The following is an 11,275-nucleotide window of genomic DNA, read 5'->3' on the forward strand; positions in this document are numbered from 1 at the left end:
AACTAATTTCTTTCCTTTTCCTCTGTTTTCTTGGAGAAAACATGCTACAGCTTTTAGAGCACTATGAGAAGCCCAGCAGTCAAGTGACGACTCTTTGAAATTGGACATGGACAGACTCAGAACCATGAGCAGTAGTAGCTGGGTTCATTTGGTGTCTGAGGGAAGAAGATACTAAATTCAGATAAAAAAATAAACCAGAGAAAGAATCTTTAAAAAAATATTAAATATGAAAATCCTTAATTTTAATAGTTTCAGGATGAAGGTTATTAACATATGGCTACTCCTTCAGATAGAGTTGTTAATTATCTGATAGCATAGAATCATAGAATTCCAGAATGTTTGGCTTTGGCTTGGGAAGGACCTTAAAGACCATCCTGTTCCAGTACCCTACCATGGGCAGGGACACCTTCTGCTATCCCATGTTGCCTCGTCCAACCTGGATTTGAACACTTCCAGGGATAAGGCAGCCACAGCTTCTCTGGGCAACCTGTTTCTGCGCCTCACCACTGTCACAGAGAAACATTTCTCTCTAACATCTAATGGAAATCTCTCCTCTTTCGGTTTAAAACCTTTCCCCCTTGACCTATCAGTACATGCCCTTGTCCAAAGACCCTCTCTGGGTCTCTTGGAGCCCCTTTAGGCATTGGAAGGGACTCTAAGGTCTCCCTAGACCATTCACTTCTTCAGGCTGAACACCCTCAGCCCTCCCATCCTTGACTCCATAGCAGCGGTGCTCCAGCCCTTAGATCATCTTTGTGGCCTCCTCTGTTCTCGCCCCAACAGCACGTTGCAGGTTGGTTTCCACAAGAAATAACATGAGTTGTTTCTCAGGCCAGGTAATCACCTAGACAGAAACACAATTGGACTCATATTTCTCCACCATATAATTTTTTAATGGATTTTGCAGTTTCTTTTTCCTTCCTCTGATCTGTACTCCGCCAGCACAAATCTATCCACAGGATTCAAAGCCCAGCTCCCACTGACAGAGGCAGTTAACAGCAAGAGTTGGCTGTTTCTCTCTACTACCACATCAAAAGCCCCCTGCTAAGCTGCTCATAAGGTTTTCCCTTGTCTCCATGGACTTTACAGACTTCCAGGCCCAAGTTGTTCATCTCTGAGAGCAAGGAGCTTGGAAAAGTAGACAATGATCTACAGTGTTCTAGGAGACGTGAGGGGCTGAGTCATGCTGAGCTCAGACTAAACCACTGGATAATTGCACCGTCTTATTACTGAGTAGTTCCCAAAAACTCCTAGTTTGGCCAGATCCGGGAGGGTTTCACATGAACAACATCCCTGATCTTGTTTTAAGTGATTCCTCAAGCAGGACTAAGTATGTCTTGACGGTTCTTTTACTTTGCTCTTCGAAATAATAAGATCTTTTATTAGAAACATTTCAAAGGATCAAAAAAGAGAAAAAAAAAGGAGAAAAGAATTTAAAACTCACCACCCCTCAAAAACAAACCAAATGGCTCGATGTAAACTCTGGACCAAAAGTTTTTCTAGTTTTTCTAGGTTTTTTTGGCTCAGCTTTGACAAAATTATGAAAAAAATAATAGCAGATTTTTATACTAGTGAGATCTATAAAGTAGACATAAAAATTATCCAGAAGCCTGGGAGGGCAGAAAATTTGTGGATTGTCTTACCACTCCAGACCCTTATAAATAGTCTCTTTCCATCTCTCCTGTAGGCTCCCTTCAGCTACTGGAAGGCTACAATTAGGTTACCCTGAAGCCTTCTCTTCTCCAGGCTGAAAAATCCCTACTCTCTCAGCCTTTCCTCATAGCAGAGGTGCTCCAACTCTTTGATTATCTTGGTGGCGTCCTCTGGACTCACTCCAACAGGTCCATGTCCTGCCTGTGTTGCTGTTCCCCAGGGCTGGAGGCAGCTCTGCAGGTGGGGTCTCACCTGAGGGGACAGAGGGGCAGAATCCCCCCCTCCCCTGCTGCCCACGCTGTGGGATGAGCTCAGGACACAGGAGATTTCTGGGCTCCCAGAGCACCTGGCCAGGGCATTTCCAGCCTCTCACCCACCAGCATCCCCGAGTCCTCCTTGGCAGGGCAGCTCTTGATCTGTTCATCCCCCAGCCTGCATAGGACTAAGCTGATATTGCTGAGTGAATTAGTAAAGTTGTGTCTTGGGGAACTAGTAGGTGACACCCACAAGCTGCTCATATGCAAGACAAGTCTATGGCTGTGAAGCAGGTGGGACACCGGGTGAAAATAAACCTTATCTGGATTTCTCTGCAGTCACCATGTAAATATGACTTGGAGAGTTAATATGATAGTGCCATAAGGACATTAATTCAGCATAGTAAACTTGTTCCATTGCATTGTTATTTCTATTTTATATCTCCCTTCATTTTTTTATTGCAATTTCTGTTGGCAGCTTTAGAAAACACCCTCCAAGGGGGAGTTTGCCTTACAGACAGAGTCACTCTGGTCTATGATGGAAATAAAGGACGTGAACACACACAGAGGAAGTTTTAATCATGATCATCATAAGAAATGTACATTTCTCAGCTTGCCCCTGAAATCTCACTCAGCTCCAGGGGCAGCAATTTTGGTTTGCTGCAGGGAAATGGGGAGATAGTTATTTTTCCCACTGCTGTTGAGCATCTGCCCGTGGTCAGGAAAAAGGGAAGAGGGTGAATTTATGCTTCCGGTTTGTTTTAACGGTAATAATGAAACTGTCAACAAGTAATGAAAGAGGGGGAATTCTGAGCAGGGCTATTTGTGCTCATCAAACCTCATCTCTTTATTCAATCGGTAAAGGAAGGGCTTATAGAAAAAGAAGATGGTTAAAAACACTTGGAGGGTATATGAAGGTAGATGAAGTATATGAAGGTGGTGAGGCCCTGGCACAGGTTGCCCAGGGAAGCTGTGGCTGCCCCATCCCTGGAAATGTCCAAGGTCAGGTTGGACGGGGCTTGGAGCAACCTGGGATAGTGGAAGGTGTCCCTGCCCATGGTGGGGGGACAGAACAACGTGATCTTTAAGGTCCCTTCCAACCCAAACCATTCTATGATCCCGGCCTTGAACACTTCCAGGGATGGGCATCCACAAACTCTCTGGGTAACCTGTACCAGGGTCTCACCACCCTCACAGTCAAGAATTTATTCCTAATCTCTAATCTAACCATGCCCCCTGTCAGTTTGAAGCCATTCTCCCTTTTCCTGTCCCTCCAGGCCCTTGTCCAAAATTCCTCTCCAGCTCTCTTGGAGCCCCTTTAGGCACTGGAAGGGGTTCTAAGGTCTTCCTAAAGCCTTCACTTCTCCAGGCTGAACAACCCCAACTCTCTTTCTTCAGTGGGATCTGAATTAAACCCTAAGTGTTTCCTTTTCTTTCTAATAGTAAAACCTCACATTTTAATTCCAAAACCCTACTCCTCAGCTTTACCTGTACGATTAATTTCTTAGATTAATTTCCTTAAGAAAGTCTCATGTTTTCTGGGTTTCTTGAAAAAGCACATTTTCAAATTTATTTTTTCCAGACTGCAAAATAAAATAAGAGAAGATATTGTCAAAAAAACCCAAATGAAACCCGAAAGTTTACATTGTGGAATTAGATATTGCAAGTCAGAACACTTTTTTCTCAGTTTTAAAGAGCTGAAATACTGAATTTTCCATTTTCAAGAAGAATGGAACAGGTTTCGAAGCTAAGGCAGGACAGTGGCAGTTGTGTCAGCTGCCAGTGCTGTGACTCTGTGCCTGAAAACCCATTATGGAAATCAGTCCCAATAAATTATTTGCTTTGACTTTTCCCATCTCATATGAAGTAACTGTTCATTGTCCAACTAATAAAAGAGAGGGAGATTTAGAAAGCCCTTAATAACCAGTAATTAGCTTTCTATTTCCTGTTATAAAAATTGAACACAGGAAAGAACTGAGTCATTCGTACCATTTTCAAGGAAGGAATTGTCATTTCTTGTATAAATCCTCTCACAAACTTGTAATTAATTTTAGCATCCAGATTTTAACTGATGGCCAGGATTGTCATCATCGTGGAAGCAAAGAGGATGTAGGAAATGGGAGAAGGAAATAGAAATGTTTCTTGTTTTGTTTGAGACTGAGTTTAACAGAGACCAAAAAAAAAAAAAAAAACCAAAACAAACCAACATAAAAAGAAACAAACAAACAAAAAAAGAAAACAAAACCAAACAAACAACAAAAAGGAAATAACAAGGAAAAAATGAAAAGTCTAAGCAAAATGTGGAAGGAAGATAGTTCCTCCAAGAGGCAGCTATCCACCCTCATCTTTGGCAGGCAAGGAAATCATTAACAGCAACAACAAGGGAGCATTCATTGATTCATTTTTGTACAACCATGTAGCTTAGTGGCTCTGCGCTGTGTGGAGAGAGAGAGACTAATGTTGGAAAAAAACCCACAAAACACCCCTAATATTTCCTTCCTCCATAGTAGAAACCATCTGAAATTAATGAGTCTTATTAATGTAAATTGCGCCACGCTGTCAGACATAAATATCCCAATACCGAAGGGGCCCATTACCATTAACATCAGAAATGATCAACAAATAAAACTGTTAATGCCACAATATTTACTGGACAAATTGACTACACTCCAAGATAGGCTTATGATCGTGTCTTGCTGTTCGATTTCATTTCCCTGCAAGATGCACTAATGCATGTTGTTATGTGCAGCTGTGGCTGCTTTCCATAAAAAATCTCTGTTTTCTATTCAGAGGTGTGGAGCTCAACTCAATCACTGCTATTTTCTGCCCCTTGTGAAAATGGAGCACTTTGGTCTCTTCGGAACTGATAGAGGAAAATTGGAGATTTTTATTAGGAAGGATAGAAACAAGCTTGAAGATTGCTTCTCAAGAGAAAAGAACCCACCAAAACAAAACACCAGACTAATGATGATTTAAGTCAATCACAAACAGATGTTCTCCTAGAGAGCTAATAATTTTTTTTCTTGATTTTTTTTCCCATCAAAAATGCAAAACACAGCAGCCCTTGAGTAAAATATCTGATTTTTCTGTTGACATTTTCTCAAATTTTGAATCTTCGAAATACACCAGATTTGCAACAAGAAAGCACCAGTTTGTCACCAGTAAAAACCACAGAATTAATTTTTCAAATATAACATGAACAAGAAGTTGAAAAAGCTCGTACAAATATGTTTTGAATTTTATGAAAATAATAAAGTCATCACTTTAAATTTCAAAAGTTTTAAATAAATTTTTCTCTAGTTTTCAGACACCTGAATGTCAGTGTTTAAAATATCCTTCAAAAGTTTGAGATGTGGTTCTAGCTAACAAAAACGTCATGTAAGAGTAGGGCCTGTTTCTCTCTTCAATGCCTGTTTAGCATTTAGTTATGTGGAGTCCTGGTTTATATCTGAAATCTTTAAGCTCTCCTACTGTAAATACAGTGATGGACTTCACAGAAGTAACATTGTAATCCAGGCAAGTTATTATAGAAGTGATATGGCAGAAAATAAAGAATAAAAATAATTTGTCTATCTGGTTAATTCTTTCCGCTGTGGTTATTTTTAAGGGTGATTCCTGTTCAAACAGTGCTGTCCCCTGATGCTTCCAAAAACTGGGACACTGACTATAAAACAAGGCAAATGGTTCTTGTTCTGCTTTACTGGTAAATTTAGGTAGTTTTTCATGTGGGGTGCTGCCTGAAGTGCATCTAAGTTTACTCCTTAACTATTTCCCAGAGCCTGGCAGGAAAAGCAAGACTGTGAATTCCCCTGTAATGCAGAGCTTATTGCACCTGAACTATTTGGTACCAGCCCAGATCTATCCAAAATTGGCTTTAGACACCTAATTCCAATTGATTTCCATGGTTCATGGTTTATAAATTAATTCTGTGGTTTTTACTGGTGATAAATTGGGACTTTCTTGTTACAAACACGGTGTCTTCTAGAAATTCAAAATTTGAGAAAATGTCAGCCAAAAAATCTGCTATTTTACTCAAAGGCTGCTGTGTTTTGCACTTCTGATGGAAAAAAACCCCACAAAACCACGTGACTTTATTATTTTTCTAGGAGAACCAGCCCTGATCTACCCAAAGTTTGGCTTTAAACACCTAATTCCCTTTAATTTTTGTTGGGCTTTGGAGACTCTAACCTCCTTTAGCAAACTCAGTCTGTGAGTGTGAGTCATTCTTTAATTTTATCATTAAAACACCAGGCATACACTCCAAGCAAGTCATCTGGGCTCCCTTAATAGTTGATAGAGGAGGATGTGCACATCCAGAAGGAAATTTGTCCCATCTGGAGAGAAACATCTAAGAGGCTCTGAAGGAGTCTGCCTTTCCCTCTGGCAGCTGTTGAGTTATCGCCACATGCTTAAATTTTAGACTAAATTAAATTAATCTTTAATAAAATATAAATATTGCAGCATCATTATGGGCCCCAGATTTTGGACATTCTAATTATTTAGAAAATAATAAATCCATCCAAAAAAAATACATGCCAGTAGAGCATCCAAGCAGAAAGCCTGTGCTTTTGCTGATTTTCATGTCAATATGTGCTTTTTGTGTCCATCGTAAATTCGAGAAACTCAATTTTCAGCAAGAGATGTCTGAGTAGAAGGTAGATAGGTACAACAGAGGTACATTGGACTTTCTTCAACCTCACAGGCTGCGTATTTAAACAGAGCCAGAGAAAATTCTGGGAGTCAGAGAACCTGGCACAGCAGTGTTTTTATCCATACAGCAGGTCTGTATCACCCTCAGAGCCAAACTGCTGTTGGGGAGCGCTCCAGTGCTGTTCCCCAAATCATTCCTGGGAGTTGTTTTGTACAAACACAATCCAGTGGCTATTCTAACAATTTAATGGGAGGAGACTCATTGTGCCAGTGACCTGCTTTTGCAGGTTTACTAATTCAAAGACAGCTTGAGAGTCCAAAGCTGCATCAAACCACTCATCTGTAGCAGCACAATCAAGGAAGCCTTGACACCGTTGTTAACAAAGTGATCCACAGCCAGGGGTGAGAGGACTGCTTGACAGAGCCCTGCCAGCAGAGCAGAGTGTTCCCAAGCACCATCCTATCCATGTTTGATTGCACACTGCAAATATTGCCTTTTCCAGGCTATGGGCCTTACTGCAGTTCATACTGCTAATAATAATTGCAATTTTTCCGGTGTTTTTATCCATCTCCTTTTAAACAACTTAGTCACTCCACTTGTGTGTCTGCTGTATGGTGTAATTACTGAAGGTCACAGCAAAAGCCTGAAGCAGAAGGAAGAGCAAACTCAACTGGTGGGGACCCCAATTGACATCAGTTGACCTAATTTTCTTGAAGTCAATGAAGCCGGCAACAGTTGAGGGTTTAGCTCATTTTTCCTAATTATTTCTGCTTTAATCACAATTCTCTCCTCCTTTAAGGACCACCACAGCTGGAAGCTGAAGAATAAATATCAGTACAATGATTATAATGAAATAGTTGGTACCTGTTCTGCTGGTTTATAAGAAGACTTCATACAGACACTGCACTGACTCGATCTGGTGGGAGTGGGTAAGAGGCAGGTGTGGAATGTCACATGGTGTCCTGGATTTAGGCAGCACAGTAGGAATACTGGCTTTCTCCAGACCATACAACCAGACAAACTTGATAGCGTGGAAGAGTATCAGCATATAAGGCAGATAATTCTGTATGGAAATTCATGAAAATATGGTCATAGAGGCCGAAAATATAAATGCTTTCAAAAAGCAGTTAAAAAGCTGATGAAGGACAAATTAATTCAGATTTTATGAATCATAGAATCATAGATTGTTTGGGTTGGAAAGGACCTTAAAGATCATCTAGTTCTGATCCCCCTGCCATGAGCAGGGACACTTTCCACCAGACCAGGTTGTTCCAAGATCCTGCTAACCTGGACTTGAGCACTTCCAAGGATGGGAATAAATAAAGACACAGATTGTACCTCTGGCTTTTAAAGCCTTTTAAGACTTATGTTGCTGGAAAGTGGCAACATATCTGTAAGAAATAAAGAGAATTTAAGCTTTTTCCTGTTTTGCAGTCTTCACCTGAGGATCCATTGCAGGTCACTCCCAAAATGAGTGTACTGTCAATGGACATTTTGCTCTAACCCAACTCAATTCTAATCATTCTCAGTAAAGTCCTCTTCACCCTTAACACTAAGATCACTGTCTGTGCTTTCTGGCTGACTTCCATACCTTCTGTTGAATAAGCTCTTTCTGCTTTTTTTTTTTTGTGGAGTAATTTTTTATTTTATATTTTTGATTTTTTTTTCCCCCTCCAGAATTACCCATATTCTCCTCATCTTTACTTTTGTTAGATCCTCTTTTCTAGTAAGAAACTAGATATAGAATGTGATATATACGCACATATATATATGCGTGTGTGCATACTTATATACATATATATTCTGTGCTTAATTCTTTGCAATTAAGCTCGGTGATAATTGTTTTTGTGCATTAGTCATAATCACTTTTTAAGCAGCAAAGCCTATTATTGCTGTAGTGTGTGTTTCAGATGCCCTGCAGATTTGAGCAATTTTGGGTAATGCAGCTGTGTGTGGTAAAAAGATTTTACAATGCCTATAAAATTTTGCCTCATGACATGTTCAGCAAGTGAATCTGTGGCACCATGAAGCAGTTTCAGTACTTTTATTAAATACACAGTACCATCACATTATGCAGTTGTTAAACAAGACCTATCCTTACAGATATCCAGAGGTTAGAAGCTGTAGATTCTGAGGTGACAGCTCACGAGGAGCAAGTGGTTTCTGTGGGGCTAGTTCACTTTGCTTTTTTCCAAGGTTTTAGATGTGTGAAGGTGGCTCATCTTTCCTCAGATGCCTTGTATGTTGCTGAATGCAAAATGTTAATGTTGCACAATGAACCGCTATAAAGAATGCTTGCAGAATTGGTTTGGTTTCACAAACACATGTCACTGCAAAATTGGGAGAGACCTGTTCCACTGGAGGCTAAGGTCTTACTTTTGAGTAAGAGATGGATTGAAGCACTCAGATCTCTTTCTTCTCATCCCATCTAGACGTGCTGAGTCTCTGCTAGGCACTCAAGGGTGCTTTCAGTCAGAGAAAAGAGAACCTTGGATATAGGGATTTGTCCCTTCCTAGCATCCGTCTCTGAGACAGGCAAAGAGCTCTCAGAAGGTCCTGTTTTTTATCTACAGGCACAAAAAATGTAAACCTGAAAACACTAGATCTAGATAACCAGTATTTAGCTGTCTAACATGAAAAGGAGATTAATTCCACCATTTTTAATCCTAATCTGAGTCAGATGGACCACGGGTTAAAAGCCAGGCTCTTTTCAGTGATGCGAGGCGAAAGGACAAGGGGCAATGGACACAAACCAAAACACAGGAAGTTCCATCTGAATATGAGGAAAAAATTCTTTACTGGGAGAGTGACAAAGCACTAGAACAGGCTGACCAGAGAGGTTGTGGAGTGTCCTTCTCTGGAGATTCCCACCTGGACATAGTCCGGGGAAACCTGCTCCAGGCAAACCTGTTTTAGCAGGGAGGTTGGACTGAATGATCTCCAGAGGCCCCTTCCAATCCAAACAGTTCTGAAATTCTGCAACAGTTGTATCACAGCAGTTCTCATCTGTCACACTTCTATTTCCCTCAAAGAGGTCTTGTAAATAGATTGGGAAACACGCCAATATTCAACTTCTTCTCAAGTTGTTCCTGAAGAAGCTGAAGAGGCTAAAGGGCACTAGCAATGGTTTTTGTAGCAGCATTTGGAGCATCACTTAATACACATTTAACAAGCTGGTGACATTTTTTCACTTTTCATCCAGGGCTTCAGTAACAGGATTATACAGCTCCCAGATCAATGCTGAGTATCATGGCACCAACTCAAGGACTGAACTGAGAGATTTTGCTTTTGTCTTAAAAAAAGCCATATAAGCTTGTCCTCATTCAGTTAATCATAAGAAAAAACTTTACACACCCTGATCTTCTGTGCAAAAACCCTACAGGTAAATATTGTTGTTTCTGTTGCTGAAATACCAGTTGTCTAAAATAACAAAAGAAAATCATGGTCCACCCACACAATATCTCTAAGGAAAAGGAGAAGTTCAATTACCTGAGTGCACTGCTTGGCATGATTTCCTCCATCACTTTGAACTGCCATTATGCAAAACATCACATTGCAGCTGTGAGTGTACAGTGCTTCATAGAATCATGGGATGGCTTGGGTTGGAAATGACCTCACAGACCAACCAGTTCCAATCCCATGGGCAGGGGCACCTTCCACTATCCCAGGTTGCTTCAAGCCCTGTCCAACCTGGCCTTGAACACTTCCAGGGATGAGGCAGCCACACCTTTTTTGGGCAACCTGTGCCAGGGCCTCACCACCCTCACAGGGAAGAATTTCTTCCTAATATCTCATCCAAATCTACTCTCTGACAGTTTGAAGCCATTCCCCCTCATCCTATCAAGTAACTTTCCTTCTGTTCCCTCCCTGTTTGCAACTCCCAGCCAAGACAAGTGTATGGTATAAAGGCAGGATTTGCAATAGCAGGAGTTTGGAGTGATTTAGAAGTTATTAAGATGAGCTGAGCACATGGTTCTTATTAAATTTCTCATCTCTTGGTGAAGACAAGAGAGGGCTAAACACAAACATGCTGTGATCGGATCAGATGTCACGAGGACTGTGCCTTCAGACATCCTTCAATACTATGTCCTAAATAAACCCACAGGCACAATTATTGAAAAGAAATGTGTTGCAATCACACTTAATTAGTTTCAGTTAAGCTGGGGTAGACACACCTTCTGCACTGAACTTTAACCTTCACAAGCCATTTCCACTTTCTTCCTCAGATCACATTCCCTTTGAATACCCTTCTCCACCTCTCACCCCTGACCAGAAGGTTTCTCTTTTCTGAGAAAAACACTTTCTTCCATTGCATCACTTGCAAGGGCATAGATCACAGTATCAGACAACTCTTAATTTCTATCTTTCCCGATTTCATTGTGTCTTTCTGGCTGTTGCAAAACAGTGAAAACTGATCCAACACCTCCTCCCCCCAAATTAGGACCAAATTTCCCTGAAAGAAATATCCAATTTTGAAAAGATACACATCCTGATATTAGTTTTCATGAACCACTTGATAAAAAGCAGGCAAGTTTCCTCTGGAAAATTCCTTGGTTTCTTGCCATTTGACTTGAGTGTCCTCAGTCTTTCTCTCCATACATGGCACCATATACAGCAGGTGTAGAGGAATCTCCTTGAATAGTCTACCTCTGTATGCAGCATCCTGCACGGAAACTTAATCATTCCAAGAAGAAAAAATCCTGGTAACAAAGCTATC

The 11,275-nt window shown here is 40.8% G+C and overlaps 1 long non-coding RNA gene across 1 annotated transcript; it reads right to left on the reverse strand.

Annotated features, from left to right (window-relative positions):
* Positions 1–507: 507 nt before the first annotated feature.
* On the reverse strand, positions 508–10,148 carry LOC108496384. The gene is made up of 4 exons (XR_001874439.1): positions 10,048–10,148; positions 7,423–7,621; positions 3,396–3,490; positions 508–844 (listed from the first exon to the last, which is right to left on the reverse strand). It is a non-coding gene; the product is annotated as an uncharacterized LOC108496384 (long non-coding RNA).
* Between the last annotated feature and the right edge of the window lie 1,127 nt (positions 10,149–11,275).

Source organism: Lepidothrix coronata, unplaced genomic scaffold (genome assembly GCF_001604755.1).
Source record: "Lepidothrix coronata isolate B3197 unplaced genomic scaffold, Lepidothrix_coronata-1.0 Scaffold39, whole genome shotgun sequence".
Taxonomy (NCBI): domain Eukaryota; kingdom Metazoa; phylum Chordata; class Aves; order Passeriformes; family Pipridae; genus Lepidothrix; species Lepidothrix coronata.